Source organism: Lissotriton helveticus, chromosome 8 (genome assembly GCF_964261635.1).
Source record: "Lissotriton helveticus chromosome 8, aLisHel1.1, whole genome shotgun sequence".
In the NCBI taxonomy this organism is placed as follows: domain Eukaryota; kingdom Metazoa; phylum Chordata; class Amphibia; order Caudata; family Salamandridae; genus Lissotriton; species Lissotriton helveticus.
In genome coordinates this window covers 1666110541-1666126863 of record NC_136069.1, presented here as the reverse complement: position 1 = coordinate 1666126863, position 16323 = coordinate 1666110541, and the positions used below count along the sequence as shown (strand labels likewise).

The 16323-nt window shown below is 41.8% G+C and overlaps 1 protein-coding gene across 5 annotated transcripts in view; it reads right to left on the bottom strand.

The window, feature by feature from the left end:
- LOC144773613 (transient receptor potential cation channel subfamily M member 2-like) overlaps positions 1-16323 on the bottom strand; it is a 1994366-nt gene that overhangs the window by 1538895 nt on the left and 439148 nt on the right. The window lies entirely within an intron of this gene.

Genomic DNA, 16323 nt, shown 5'->3' with positions numbered 1-16323 from the left:
AAGGTTTGTGAATCTTTCACTGGGCGTAGCTTGCAGAGACATAGCTCACGACATAAAGAGCCCAGAGGGGGCCACCAAACAATAGATGGCAAGCAGAGGATGCCATCTGGGCGACAACAGAGGGCATGGCCTTGTAACTAGAGAAAACCAGGGGCCTCTGCAAGGTGCCACTGGCAGACAGGTGGTAGGAGATGCTCACTGCATTTGAACAAGCAGTGGAGGGAGAAGTCACTATTCCACCACGGAGGAGCAGCAGCAGATGATGATTGATCCCCATGACAGAGATGGCCATGCAGCACCTTAAAGATAGAGCCCAGCCCACCATGCTGATGGGTGCTTGAGTTAGAGTGCATAGTTCTTTCCACCCAGGCAATACTACCAGATTTGTCTCCACAGATTCTGACACACACAATGTCCTGACCTTGAGACTTACAATCCATATTGACAGGGACGATGGCTGGTTAATTCCTTAATTTGCATAGTTGTTATACAATTTTGACCTGTGACTGCATCCCATTGGCGAGAGAGAAGGACTTCCTCTGGCAGGGTTTAGAAGCCGCTGAAAATGGACATGTATCTGCTAGCTTTGCAATTAAGATATGCTGATCACTGTAGAATGATTGTCAAGTTCGGGTAATTGAAATGTATGTACGTTTTGCAAAATGTCAACAAAAAGTAAAAATAAAAAAAAATAATAACAACTGTTCCACCTCTAGGAATGCAGACCCACTTGGACATCCATAAATTGACAAAGAAGCTATGGTTGCCATGGATGAAGCTGAACATGCAATGGACAAAGTAAAAAGGACGTGGAGAATTTAGATCACTTAGTATCACAATTATATTCAGAGAAACTAAAAATATACATCGAAATTAAGCAGGCAGTAGATTATTGACTTGAACTTGAAAATGTATTATGTGAATGCAGTACATTTGGATCTATATTACAATATGTCAGCGGCCAAGCTGGAACTGGAAAAAGCTTTCTTATCAAAGTTTTCATTGCTTACTAGCTAAAAGGGAAATAACGATGCATTGGAAATCCAGGCAGGGTCCCAATATTGGGCGCTGGAAGTCAGAATTAATCAAATGGGCAGCCAGTGTGAGCACAGTACGGTTCCAGCAAGCTAGGAGAGCTAACACAGATATGGCTCTAGAAACTGCAAAAGCGTGGGAGGCGATGGTTGTGCTGCTGCTGCTACCTGAGTTGGGGTCGGATGAAAACTCGTTAGATACGCCAATAGGAACACCCTGAGCTAAGGGGTTATAGTGGGGCTCCCAGAGATTCCATGAGGCGTTGCTGCGGAACTAGGAATGACATAAATCAGGCGAACCAATTCAAATGTAGAGGAGAAGTGCATTCCTCTGAATCATTATATATTATTATTGGTATTTATAATTATGGCATTGAAGGACACACCGTTGGCGTGGGTTAGGGAGGGTTAAAGGGTCTTTTAATGGGTGGACGCAATGATTGATCGAATTAACGATACATATGTTAGAATTGTACGGACCATTAAGCAAGAATTGTATATGGAGGATGTTAACAATTGGAAGGAAGCGTAAACATGAAGAGAAAATAACCATCTAGATGTATCCACATGTGAAGATGGTTACACTACATGCAATGTAAAAGAATTGGGAACTATGTCCAGGGATAATGATGTAAGATGAATGTTAGATTATTGTTAGAAAAATCAATACAAATATATATATTTTTTTAAAACGAAGTTGTTATCGCTTACGTCCATAAAGATACAAATTCGAAAGTATCATGTATAGTTGCTGCTCCTACATGATTAGCAGCACATAACATAAAATAAATTACATTACATAATCTACTGTTGCTGCCTATTGAGCATCACTACAAATAGGAATATGTGAAATTAAAAACTTGATACACGTCAAAAACTTGGGAGAGTTAAAAAAAAATGTTTGAACCATCGATAAAGTCAGCATGATTTGCAACTTAATGTTGCTATTTGTTCATTTGTGGATGGAAGAAGTACTTAGAACATCTAAATTCAACATGTTTGGGGGATACATGATTGGTTTTGAGAATTATTAAAACTTACACCTGTGAAAGATGAACCAATTTCCTAAAAACTGTTTCAGGAGCAAACTTAGAATTCCTTAAGAAATATAGGGAATGTCATTATTTGGTTGAATTTTATATACAAGGAACTAACACAGAATTTGCGGCAAGCTAAGAAAGAATAAAAAGCCAAAAAACTACAATACATTCACCTTGACATTCTCACCTTTAAATTACTTCAACCGGCTGGTGAAGACAGATTTCCAGTTTATATCCAGGTATGTAGGCACTCCACTGGGCATCTTCATGACATAAAACATCGCTACAACCTATGCCCGTGGGCATATGACCCTGCACCATACTGATTACTGTTCCACATTATTTTTAGACCACAATCCACTGATGTGAGTCTGAGGTGTCGGCTGACACCTCTACGAATATTGCTACAAATTGGATGCCAACTCATTAGGTTCCCAAGTCTTCGGTAAGCATGACGGTGCCACTGCATCTCTTGATTTTCTCACACCAGGTACACACCCTTCTGACCATAATATGGCTTTTATTATTCAACAGGCTGTCACCCCCCCCTGTCCTGAGGAAGACCCGCCTCTGATGCCTAATAAGCAGCACAACTGTTAAGGGTCCAAACATCAATGTTACTGTCTCAATTAGTCCACACAATTTCCCTGACTTGAACAGGAAACCATAACTACTGTTGGGGTTTATGCATTTAGTCTTGGACATTAAAGATAAATATCCCCCTGTTTTATGTATATGTTAGTTATGTCAACTTTGTACAGCACTGGGTCAAGTATCACTACAAGTTACCAATTGTACACCGCAGTATTTGTTTTTTCGCCGTATGAGTATTATGTAATAGATAGCAATTTCCTTGATTTGATTGTGTATGAACATGAAGTAAAGAAATTCATTTTTTTGCATAATAAAGTTGCGCTCATTGGTGTGTTACTTGGAAATATGATTAGGACATATTTTCCTTAATGTATTTAATACCTTGTATAAATCAGTTGACCTACCTGACGGAACCACTCTTTTCTATAGTGTACTTACCCAGGTTTTGAGGGCCACAGGGATACCCCATTATCGTTAATGATTCTCACAAAAGAAGCAAAGAAAATACTACAGGCGAAAAGTCTAACTATACTGTTTCCTAAACTTTGTTCACCTCCACGAAGAATGCATTATCTTCTTTCACAATCCCAACCTGAGGTTTGTTTAATGTCAACTCTTCAAGAATGCGCTGAAATAAAACATGAACTTCAACAAATTGAACATCTCCCTTGTATAGATAACCTTGAGAGCCACAGAGTAAACATCTCTATTAGCAGATGTTTAGCTAAAGAAATATGGAAACATCAGTATCACTTACAGGATTAGCTTAGCTCCAAAATATGGAAAAATCTGTTACACGTACAGCAGGATTGAGGAAGGTTTGCATTTTTGTAAAAATAGTTGTGTAATTTAAAGTTGCAATTTATATGTAGAAGGAAGACTGGTAACTGTAGCCATGGGATTTCCAGTGGACTTTTTGACATTGCAAATAATGACAAGATAGCATTTATTGTGGTTAAATTCGACCACATTGAAGAGCATAAAAAAAAAACTCAAAATGTAGAGCAAGGTTTTTACTCATCAAAGAATTACATAATCGAAGAGAAGACTTTTCTCTTTATTTGGCTTATGCAGTGACAATACACAAATTGTAAGGATTTAACCTATATTATGCAATAATTATTATTGGCTAGTATTCAAAGAGTAAATGGCATACATAGCTCTGCCTCTGGTTAAAACAATAACAGGACTATATATTATAACACAACAATTAATGCAGACAGTAGCTGTGTCAGTGAATACAATCAGTTGCGCAAGTTATACACTCCTAGGCTGAGAGAATATAGTATTTTTACCCAACCAAAAATGTCTTTCAAATGAAAATTGCATGTGACTATAATTATGAGGACAATTTGAAGGACCTCAAAAGAAACAAGAAAGAACAAAACACACAGAAATGTACAGCCAATTAATTTCAGAATTGCAATGGCATTAATTGCAATAGCAATGTAAGTGTTAATCTACTTTTATACTTATCATTAGTTAAATAAGTAATACTGCAACATTTACATCAACCTTTCTGCAAAACTTTCATAAATCTGAATCATCAAATTGCGACAGACACCTATATATGCACTTTTTATGTGCCATTAGAGATATGGCAGATATGTGCACTGGTGCTATTCAATTGCACTTTTTATCTGCAACAAGATGCTAAAAAATACTGTATGGTTCTTCTACATTAATAGCTAATCAAACACAGACAAATTCAGACCTGTTTGCTATAAGCTACTAGTGAGAACATGAATGTTTGCATTGCCTTCCCCGAGTTTGTTACTTCAGACTCCTCCACTGTCAGTGCTTTTGAAAGATTTGTATACATACCAATACCCAACTAAAAATCAATTCCATTTTAAAATGTAATATGTAAAGCTTCTATCTAAACTGTCAATCAAAACTAGTGTCTACCCTTCGTTTAACAACGGTACCCAAATATTTAATTTTGATGATTCCGAGATTAAATGTAAATAACATTAAAATTAATATGTGCATTTCTAACTTTACAGCTTCTCAAATGCCTATTTCAGGTTGCACTTTTACTTGTACTGCAATTATTTTTCATTATTGAGACACTGCAGCATCAGGACACTATACCAATCTATGTGAAGAACAACAGAGGCTGGAAGGAACGTGATGACAACTGTTCTACTTTTAAGAGGATACTACCCAAAAATGTAAAAGACTGCTACCTGTTCATTTAACAACCAAAATTGTAAATCATCATATTACCAATGTAAGAAATGCACAATATTTTGGTGCTATTAGGCTTCTATATTTCAACAGAATTGTCATTATGTGATAACACTGCACAGAATCTACTGTTACTGTTGCTCTCTTGTATGGTTTTGCATATAGGATGTTTCATTGATAGATATGTGAACAGTTGGACATGTACAGCATCTAAGGGGTTTTTCACAATCCAACTCATTTGGTTTTCCCCAGTGATTCATGATGGCTTGAAAAATATGATCATATTGAATTCCTTTCATTCTAAATGATTACATATTTCAATAACAACATTGTTACTGATCTCTGAGAAACACATAACAGGAAGGACAAGAAGTGATATACTTTAATTTCTGTTAATTATATACTTTCTAATGTTGCTGTATTACTGTAATAAGAACTTCCCATTTTCAAACTTTGTATCTATTATTTGTGAATATATTCTCCAACTTAAAACTGAAATAATTAAACATCACTTAGGTGCAACTCATGACACGTTACTGTTCATGATCACATTCTACTGTACACAGAACACTACAGTTTTACAGGGTATACTATACAACAGTATCGTACAAAACTATCAAATATCCATCAGTGTCATGTCAAATACAATAACATGGTGTACAACAGTTGTTAAAAGTATAGTAAAACATACTTTAGAAACGAAAACATAAATGAGCAAGCCAGATTCATACAAGGCAGCTAAAGAACACTTGTAACTTGGACACTTCCCACTATTTTAGTGCACAACACTAATTGTAACACCCCAAATGAGACTTACCATATGCATATATTTTATGACTATCTTAAATGCAATTATCTTAGACCTGTAAAATATGGTTATTATTAACACAAGCTATTTTTTAATGTAAATATTTGGGTAGTTCTTAAAAGAACTTTTTTTCCTTATTTTTAAAACATTTTTTTCAGTAATTTTGGTTTTTATTATTGCACATCAACTGGACCAACTGGAGAACAAAAAAGTGGAGACGATAGAGGAGGGTAAGGAAAGAAAAAAAGGGAATTTGGGAAGGACATTGGTCAGCAACAATTAGGTCTACATAAAGGTTCATATACCTTTCTCTGGTCACAATGATAGTGTTGCACAACAGCAAATACGTAGCTGTGCTGCCATAATGCTCTAAAATGTTCTGACTGCGCCCACCAAGGTGAAAGGAGGCCTGGGGAGGGGCGTTGTGTGTGCCTCCCCCTCCCCTGCAATTTTATTTTTAAATTTTGCCCAGATTCGCTTATTGTCTGTGAATTTATTGTAAACACGTTCTTGGCTTCTGACGGGGTCCCTGTTGGACCCAACCACCAGGTCTAGGGGGAGAGGGTATTCCTACCCCGCCCCTTTGGGTATATTTTGCGTTTTTATGGGACTCGGGCTGAGTCCCGGATCTCAAATGGCTGCCAACACTTTCTGGTTGAAGTGTTTGCAGACAATCAGATTGCACGATGAGAACTGCCGGATCGGCGGACCCTCCGTGTCGCTAGATATTTAGAAATCTTTTTTCTTCAATAACTCAAAAACTACTGAACAGGTTTCCACCAAATAACGAAAAGAGATCTTCCTGGACCTAGATCTAGCTTTCTGCCAAATTCTGTGTAATTCCATTTAGCTGTTCAGGCTGTGGTCATGTCTAAAATCCCTATGGGGAATAGCAAGGACAAAACACGTTTTAGAACCACCCTCTATTTCTTGACAAACCACCCCAAAACTTTTCCAGATAGTTGTTGAAGTGATTGGCACATTAGGTTTGAAAATTTTGTGACGTTTTGTCAACAACGTGAAAGTAATTAGCAAAACAAAAAACGCTTCATCCATGGAAACTAGGTCCTAACTATAACTACATACTGGGTACCGCCAGTAGGTGATATATGTGTATGAATATGTGTATGTATGCGTGTATGCATATGTGTGTGTATATATATGTATATGTGTATATATATATATATATATATATATATGAAAGAAAGAGTTGCCCACAGTTAGGAAGCCACACTGGATGAATTTGAGCCATTTATTCAAAGGATTCAGTCCGCCATGCACTCCCAACACAAATTGTAGCCATACGCGTTTCGGGCGTAACCACCGCCCTTGATCACTGGCAACAGGGAAAGCGGCAGGTGAACCAATTGCACTCATTTAAATGTCCCGCCCCAGTGGGCGTGAGCGCCGTTGCATTTTGGTCTTTGTAGTCCACCTGACATCCAGACCACCGTGGGTCCCGCCATACCTGCAAAATATACAGTCTCACCCAAGTGGGTATGTCAGGAGTAAGCTGGCCGACAAATAAGGCAATCCCTCGAACGATTCATCCATCCTGCAGCGTCACTTGGTCTCCGACGCTGTGGACCCGCTCTGTGCACGGTGGGGCTTCCTGGCGGCTGGACGGCCGCTACACAAGAAAGAAAGAGTTGCCCACAGTTAGGAAGCCACACTGGATGAATTTGAGCCATTTATTCAAAGGATTCAGTCCGCCATGCACTCCCAACACAAATTGTAGCCATACGCGTTTCGGGCGTAACCACCGCCCTTGATCACCGGCAACAGGGAAAGCGGCAGGTGAACCAATTGCACTCATTTAAATGTCCCGCCCCAGTGGGCGTGAGCGCCGTTGCATTTTGGTCTTTGTAGTCCACCTGACATCCAGACCACCGTGGGTCCCGCCATACCTGCAAAATATACAGTCTCACCCAAGTGGGTATGTCAGGAGTAAGCTGGCCGACAAATAAGGCAATCCCTCGAACGATTCATCCATCCTGCAGCGTCACTTGGTCTCCGACGCTGTGGACCCGCTCTGTGCGCGGTGGGGCTTCCTGGCGGCTGGACGGCCGCTACACAAGAAAGAAAGAGTTGCCCACAGTTAGGAAGCCACACTGGATGAATTTGAGCCATTTATTCAAAGGATTCAGTCCGCCATGCACTCCCAACACAAATTGTAGCCATACGCGTTTCGGGCATAACCACCGCCCTTGATCACTGGCAACAGGGAAAGCGGCAGGTGAACCAATTGCACTCATTTAAATGTCCCGCCCCAGTGGGCGTGAGCGCCGTTGCATTTTGGTCTTTGTAGTCCACCTGACATCCAGACCACCGTGGGTCCCGCCATACCTGCAAAATATACAGTCTCACCCAAGTGGGTATGTCAGGAGTAAGCTGGCCGACAAATAAGGCAATCCTCGGACGATTCATCCATCCTGCAGCGTCATTTGGTCTCCGACGCTGTGGACCCGCTCTGTGCGCGGTGGGGCTTCCTGGCGGCTGGACGGCCGCTACACAAGAAAGAAAGAGTTGCCCACAGTTAGGAAGCCACACTGGATGAATTTGAGCCATTTATTCAAAGGATTCAGTCCGCCATGCACTCCCAACACAAATTGTAGCCATACACGTTTCGGGCGTAACCACCGCCCTTGATCACTGGCAACAGGGAAAGCGGCAGGTGAACCAATTGCACTCATTTAAATGTCCCGCCCCAGTGGGCGTGAGCGCCGTTGCATTTTGGTCTTTGTAGTCCACCTGACATCCAGACCACCGTGGGTCCCGCCATACCTGCAAAATATACAGTCTCACCCAAGTGGGTATGTCAGGAGTAAGCTGGCCAACAAATAAGGCAATCCCTCGAACGATTCATCCATCCTGCAGCGTCACTTGGTCTCCGACGCTGTGGACCCGCTCTGTGCGCGGTGGGGCTTCCTGGCGGCTCCGAACCTGTAATCTTGAGGTATGTGGCTAGAAAGAAGGGGACAGAAGACAGCCACTGCTAAAAACATCAGGACTTTAAGGACTGATTCAAGGTAAACATTTTTTTTAAAAGACGTTCAGGCTCCCGGTCCCAAATCCTGGATGCATGAAGGATGGGGACTCCAAACAATATAAATAAAGGGGGCCCGCTCTGCCCCCCTCTGCCCCGGGGATAGCCACCTCCCCGGGGCACTTTAGGAAAGAGTGCGGGGGGCACGCCCTGCCCCTCCTCTGCCCCGGGGACCACCACCTCCCGGGGCACAAAAAACAATAATTAATTAAGTAAGGGGCTCCCCTGGGGACTGGTTAGCCGGGGCTGAAAATGCCCGGGAGGGCGACCTCTCGGCTCCCCTCCCTTTAATTTTTTTTTAAGTTACATAATATGTGAGGTCATAAGCAGTGCCTTGCAGGGGTGTAAGTTATAGTTAGCTCAGGTAACTATAACGGCCAAATTTTACTGGTTTTGTACGAGTGAAATATGACCCTAGCTATAACGTCCCTGTAACAATTTGTTTTTTTTCAGTGAATTCTAAGATTTTTTTAATCCTATTTGCTAACTATAACGTCCATGTAACCTTTTTTTTTCAGTGGATTGCTATGGTTTTTAGGGTTGAGCCTGCGAGTGCTAGCAGTAGCGGATGCATTTGCTTGCGAAACAATGTTGTATATAGAAAATGGCTTAGAGCCCTCACATGCTTACCATTTGTGCGCTGCAGCATCACTCTTTGTTCCAGCTTCCCTAATTGGCTAATTCAGCCAAACGCTACTTCCGGTGCTTGCAGTGGAGCACGGGCCAAGCACAGATTGATTAAACTTAATCAGTGCTCTTCGCTGCTCCCCACGCAATTGAGGTACTATTTCTGCCTCTCCTTTCTCTTTAGCATTTTCTATTTTGTTTCCTTAGGGTGGGATAGGTATCAGCACTGTAGCCGAGGGCAGGAATGTAGAGTAATACTACAAAGTCAGAAAATATGAGAAGTGCGTTCATACTGAGTCGGTTGACACTATCTATAATAACACAGCTTGTGAACTGGGGTGCTTAATTAGTTCTGGACGATTTGATTCAGAGGCAGCAATTTTCATGAATTCCCCCTTGCCATCTGCACCAACCACAGAGAACAATACTATTGAAAGCCATCCCATGAGACAAAAACATAATAATTTAGCAGCTATTACCGGGAGTGCCCTTTTAATACACTGCACAGTCACAGAGTCCCTTGGTGCGCTGGCCTGCAGTGCTTTGTTTACTGCCGCTTTGCCCCTGAAGTTGTTGTGTTTTGGTTGGCTCTCCGCTATTCCAGGTCGTATTAATACTTATCCTTCTGCTTTGTTCATTAACTGTAATCGCAGGAGGCTCATTTGCCGTTATTCAGGACATTAGTTCATTGTCTGCTCGTGATACACCCTGCACAAGGAGCATGCGAGCCAAGACGTTCCCGTCTAGTATGCTGAAAGAAGCGTGCTCTCACACACACATACCACATCCTTAATTGCAGGGTTACAAGTGCTAAAATGTGAGAACTCAGGAGCCATCTCCCTGGGGTACCACAAAATGGAGGGGAGACAGGTGTTGTTTTCAGTCAAATCTTTGCAACTATTCTGTTTCCAAACAATACAATTAACTAGGCTTTTGCCAATCCCATCACTCAGGTAGGGGAGGCGAGGTGAAGTACAACTCTCAGTCCCACCATCTTGCAGATAGGGGGACCCAGCCAACCAGAGTGAGGCTTATGCCCCTCTCCCACTAGAGGGTGGCATAATAGGGGGTGTACCCCCCCAGGAAGGGACTAATTGGTCCCGACCTGTACCTACATGTAACACCCCTAAATTTAGTATTTAAAGGCAACCCTAAACCTTGCCTCCGCAGGGAAGAAGAAACAAGACGAATAAGGACCGAAGAGCTGTGCTGAAGAAGAAGAGGAGGAAGACACCAACTGACTTGGCCCCAGCCCTACCGGCCTGTCCCCACCTCATACCTGCTGCAGCAAAATCCAGCGAATTTGGCAGCCAGCAGCCCCCTAGAACCCGGAGGACCTGCCCTGCCTTCCCAAACCAAGACGTTGTCTCCCGTGAGCACTGGATTTCCTCACCCACAGACTCTGGCTCCGGCCAAATCCGCGAGTCTGCACCTGACACCAACGGCCTGCATTTGAGTGATCCAACACCACGATGAGGTGTCCTCAGAAATCCTGACCTGGAATCTGGTGATCCTTGGCCTACTTCAGGTGTCCAACTGATGTCTGCAGTACCTTTCGGGAGGATCCCCCCCAAGCGCGACCAGAGCCGGTAAGAGAAACCTGACACCAAAAGACACCTCTGCACCTGACGTCCCACGGCCTTGGGTGGCCCAACCGGCAGTTTCCCGGCATGCCAAGACATCTCAACTTACCACTCCAACTGGTGGTCACCTCCACAAGATCATTGTCCCTGAGCCTGCAGTGCTTGTTGCAACCAGAGAATCCCCATTGAAAACAACAGGGCACCCAATGCCAAAACAGAACCCTGCCACCCCTGTGCAGCTGGGGGTGCACCATGTGTGCTACACCGGATCCACCTTTGCCCTGAGGCTAAGTCCAGGAGCTTTGATCCCACAACCTTGTGGCCTGCTTGTGGGCAGTCACCAACTGGAGGCCACCTACCCCCTACTGGATAACATGGTGCCTCAGCACTCTGCACCCAGCTGCCCTAGTATCGATGAGGGTGCTTTGTTAGTGCATCCTTGACCCTGAGGGGAACCCTGGTTCTAACCGCAGAAAACCAACTCCCAAACCTGCATACTTTTTTTTTTTTAAACATATTTTTATTAAGATTGCAAGTCATCATAATACACAGGATACAAAGATGCTCCTTTCGGCAGAAGAAAAAAACAAAGCATTGATCATGACTACTATTTTCAGTCCCTGGTGCATACAGTAATAGAAATATACTTATAGGAAAGTTCTGGTTTACATAATAACATTTGGTCCCCGGAATAGCAAGTGTGAATAAATCAAGTCATTAACTGCAAAGGGAGTGTCTAATTACTATGAACTTGTGCTTATCGAATGATCTATAACACAATCTCAAATCTGAGTACGTACCGTTAAGTCGATAACATTGTTTTCTCCCTTAGGACTGCATTTACTGCTTTCTTGTGAAAATTGTGTGGAGTTGGTTTGTATGAAACCCTAAAAAACTGCAAATGTACAAAAACTGATTTACTTACCTTTTTTCAGCAAATGTCCTAGTGTGATATCTAGGCATATCACACTGAGTAGAAAAAGTAACTTTAAAATTAATCTGAAAAGTAACTTGAAAAGTAATCTGAAAAGTAATTCCCATCGTTTTACAGACAACTGACTTACCTGTAACCAATTCAATTGCATTCAACTACATTCAAATTGTATTTCACTGCATTATTCTTACAAAGTATTATATACTTACATGTACCAGGCCAGGCTTGGTTCTAGAAAATACAATACAACTAAGTAATATTTTTATACAAACAAATTGGTCTGAGTTCAGTCTTTGAGTGAGTCACGTAATTTCTTGCCTAAATGTGTACAATAAATGCTTAATACTACCCTCTGATAAAGCCTTACTGCTTGCCCACACTACCACAAATAGAGAGTAAGGTATTATCTACTTCTACCTCTGCCTACCTTTGGGGTTCCACTGGACTATGTGACAAGTATACCTTACTGTGGTATAGTATATACAGAGTCAGCTTCCTACTTTGTCGCTTTTAGAAACCCACTGCCCGCCAGGCCCATTTTTCCTCTTGAAATGTTATCATTCCCACTCATTTACTGAACTCAAGGACAAGATTCACAAGGAATACTCATAAATGCACACAGGTGTAGATTTTGTAGTTTTGGGAAATAACATATATTCCCAGTCATACGCTAGGAAAGCTGCTCCAGTCATAGGTTGCCAGCAATACTATTGTGGATATTTTGTGACATTATTCTGAGTTGGTATTTACCCAGTTTGGAGCTATACGTACTGAAAAATTCTGCACGTGGAGAGGAAGTCTGTTCTTCGTAATGGAAACATTTTTTCCCAATGGCGAAAATCTCTTCCTCTGCACCTAAAGTTTGCAGGCATTCCCGCCTTCACCCATGTATCCAGTGTGAAAGGCGATTTACTTTCGCATTTTTTTGAACTAATTACCAATCATTTCCAGAGTGGGGAATAGCTGGAGAGGAGATTTTGAACTGTCGCAAACTCACAAGTTGGTGGGCGATCACAACCTCTCTAGACCAACCACGCCTTCTTTCGACCATTCTCACTACTATGTTATTGTGTATAGTTGTGGCATATAATTATACAGTTGTGAAAGCATTTACTCTTAATAGGCATTGGTTTATGTATACCAGGCTGGCATAAATGTAATCATTTTCAGTCATAAACATACGCTTGTGGAGTAAAGTGAATCGGAATTTTCTGAGGTTATAAGTTCCTTCTGAGGACATTAAAAAGCCACAGAGTTTTTCATTTGAGGGTGCATTGACCCTTTTTAGGTCGAAGCCTACCAGATGGAACAGCTGTCTGGTTTGCTAAAGACATCTTGGGGACATTCAGAAAGCTGACATAGGAATGCAGTCAACCTGCTGCTTACCATTGGGTTTGTGGTTTCTAACTCACATTTTCTGGCTTTCTATTTGCTGGCTTTATTTGCTTTAGGTTGTCCAGCATGAGTTTGTCCCCCCTGTTGGCCATACCTTCTTTTCTGTACTTGTCCACAAACTCACTTTCTGTAAACAGACCTCAAATTTGTGTTCTTATCTTGTCACATTTACTGTGCATTCAAAGACGGAGGTCAAATGTCAGGCTCTCTCTTCTAGAGAGAGTAGTGTTTATTATTCTTTCTCTGACTTCAAAGTTCGAGAATTAATGTGACAATCTTGCTGAGTGCCCATGTAAGTGCAGAGGGTGAAGGATGTGTTTTTTTCTACCACACAACAAAATAAAATGAACAGCGCTGATGCCTCAGAATATACCAGATTTAGTGCAAATAAAGCAAATTTTTTTGTAATTCTGAAGTGTGGTGGAAACAAATATTTGAATATGATCAAAACACATCAATACACTAGGTGATGACATCTGCATACATTATCGTTTGTGTGCAATAAAACCATATTGTGATGAAAATATAACGTTCATTTCAACTGGAAATGTGTTGTCTGTAATAACAGTGAGCTACCACACCATGCATCCTCCACACTACACCACGACACTCTATGCCCGTCCACTCTATCCCATGCCACTCTATTCTACACCACTCCCCTCTAACACACTCTGATTCACACCAGGCCACTCGACTCCAAGCCACTCCAATCTACACCACTCACTTCATGACACAACACGCCACTACACTCTATTCCCCTCCACACCACGTACCCCGCTTCACACCAATCTACCCCACTCCAATATACCCCACTCCACTTTAAACTTACACACTACACAACAATGTACCCCAATCTATTCCACCCCACTGCTCAATATACCCCCCTCCAGTTTACCCCACCCCACCTTACCCGTCTACCCCACACCAATCAATCTACCCCACCTCAATCTATCTCATTCTAACCCAATTTACCCCACTTCAATCTAACTCAATCCGACCAACTTTAATCTACCCCAGTCCACGCCACTGCACTTCAATCTACCCCAATCCACTCTACTCCACTCCATTCCAATCTACCTCACTCCAAACTATCCTACTCCAATCATCCCTCTCCAATCTTTTGTGTTGCTGTGAAGCAGTTGTTCAAGGAACTCTGGTGAAGCTGAATGATTTACGCTTGTGAAAATTCTCTCCACATTTCAGTATATTTTTAAACACTCTGGTACTGGGGTTTGCCTAGGTTTTCATCCAGTAAGTTCTTGGGGAATGTCTAGCATTTTAAAATTAAAATGCCGAAAGATAGCTTAAAAATCACCCTTTTGTAAAGTTCAGCAGTTTCTTAGTAGACACTTAGTGAAACTACATTTTTGTACGTGAATTTTGTGTCTTAAATGAGCTTTGTGATGTAAAGTAAAAATGTGCATGGTTGATAAAATGATAAGAAAGTTATTGAACAAATCAATTGTGCAGCCCTCCCATGAGCAGACTTTATGTGGTGACTTGAATTTTGCTTTTCTAGTTCTCTCCACCCAGCTATAGCTAAAAATGTAGGCTTTACATTTTGGTTTTTGTACATCAGATGTCTCCTGCATGTAAATGGCTGCAACTTTCGGGTGGGCATGATGGGTTTAGTACTTTTGGTTTTGAGGGAATTCAAGGATCTTCAAACAGTTTTCCTAATAACATACATACAACACCACGCAATTCCTCACCACTCAATTTACTGACACACCATTCAACAGCAACCAACATAATTACACTCCAGATAATACCACTCAACGTTGCATGATTCAACTCCACATAATTACACTCACCTCAATATCAGATAAATACACCCCACATAAAACCACTCTATGCCACATAGCAACAATCCACAAAAATACTCTGCACATCATGCCACATAAATCCAATCAGCATACACAGTTCCACGCTACACAATTCAACTCCATACATTTCCATTCCACGCCACCTAATTCATCAACAAACTAGATTCTTCACCTCCATAAGACACCACATACACCCATAGAAATGAATGGGAAAGTAATCCTTAATTGTGATTAGCAATTTGTTAATCGCAATTAAGGAATTTTAAGAAATCGCTAAAAAATAGCGAATTTCTACATACATACCATTTTGCAATTCTCAAATACCGATTCCTTAAAAATCGCTATTTGAGAATCGCAAAAGGGTATCTTGATACATCTGGCCCATTGTCATTTACAAAGCCAATGTTTAGTTTAAGGCACAGACAGCCCACATCCCACCCAGCTCCTCTGTTGTTCCAACTCCCTGTTGCTGCTGCAGCTCGTGTTTGCCTTTTCAAATAAATCTTTACAGCCCCTAACCCCTATTGATCCACTATGCCACATAATTCCACTACACAAATCCACTCCATACCACATAATTCTACCCCACACAGTTCCACACTAACAATTCCAATCCAACCCACATAATTCCACTCCAAACCACATTCATCCACTCCAAACCTAAACACATGAGTAAAAGTCATTGTAATTTACAATGCCAAAAGCTCTAATTCTCGCAAATGTGAGCCCTACAGGCATTGTCAATACTTGTTTAAGTAGTAATGGAGATTGCAGAGTTGTGGAAAAGGGGGCGGGCCTCTGACCAGCTCCCAGGAAGCCAACTGTGTAGGACTTACAGAAAGTATCAGGAGGACTTCTTGGCCCCTAAGGTCCCTCTGGATTAAAGTGGACTTCATCCCCCAACCAGTAGTGCACCAGGAAGTGCGTTTGCAGATTTGTGGAGAAAGGGGGCGTGGCCTCTTAAGACCTCCTAGTAATCCCGTGTTTGGTGCTCAATACCTGCTGTGCTTCACCACAGATCTCATGAAGATCGAAACACATGTGCCTGGGGCTAAGAAAAGTGAAATATTTGAAATAGATAAACAGTTATCAAGTTTTGCTCCATTAGAAGAACTGTAACTTTGCAAAGCTGTGCCTGAATGCACTGGGAGGGCTACTGAGTCTGGTTTCTCTTGAAATGCACTGCGGAAATCTATTGGTAAGGGCCAGACCCATTTTGAGTGCAGTCACATGAAGTTTGAATATA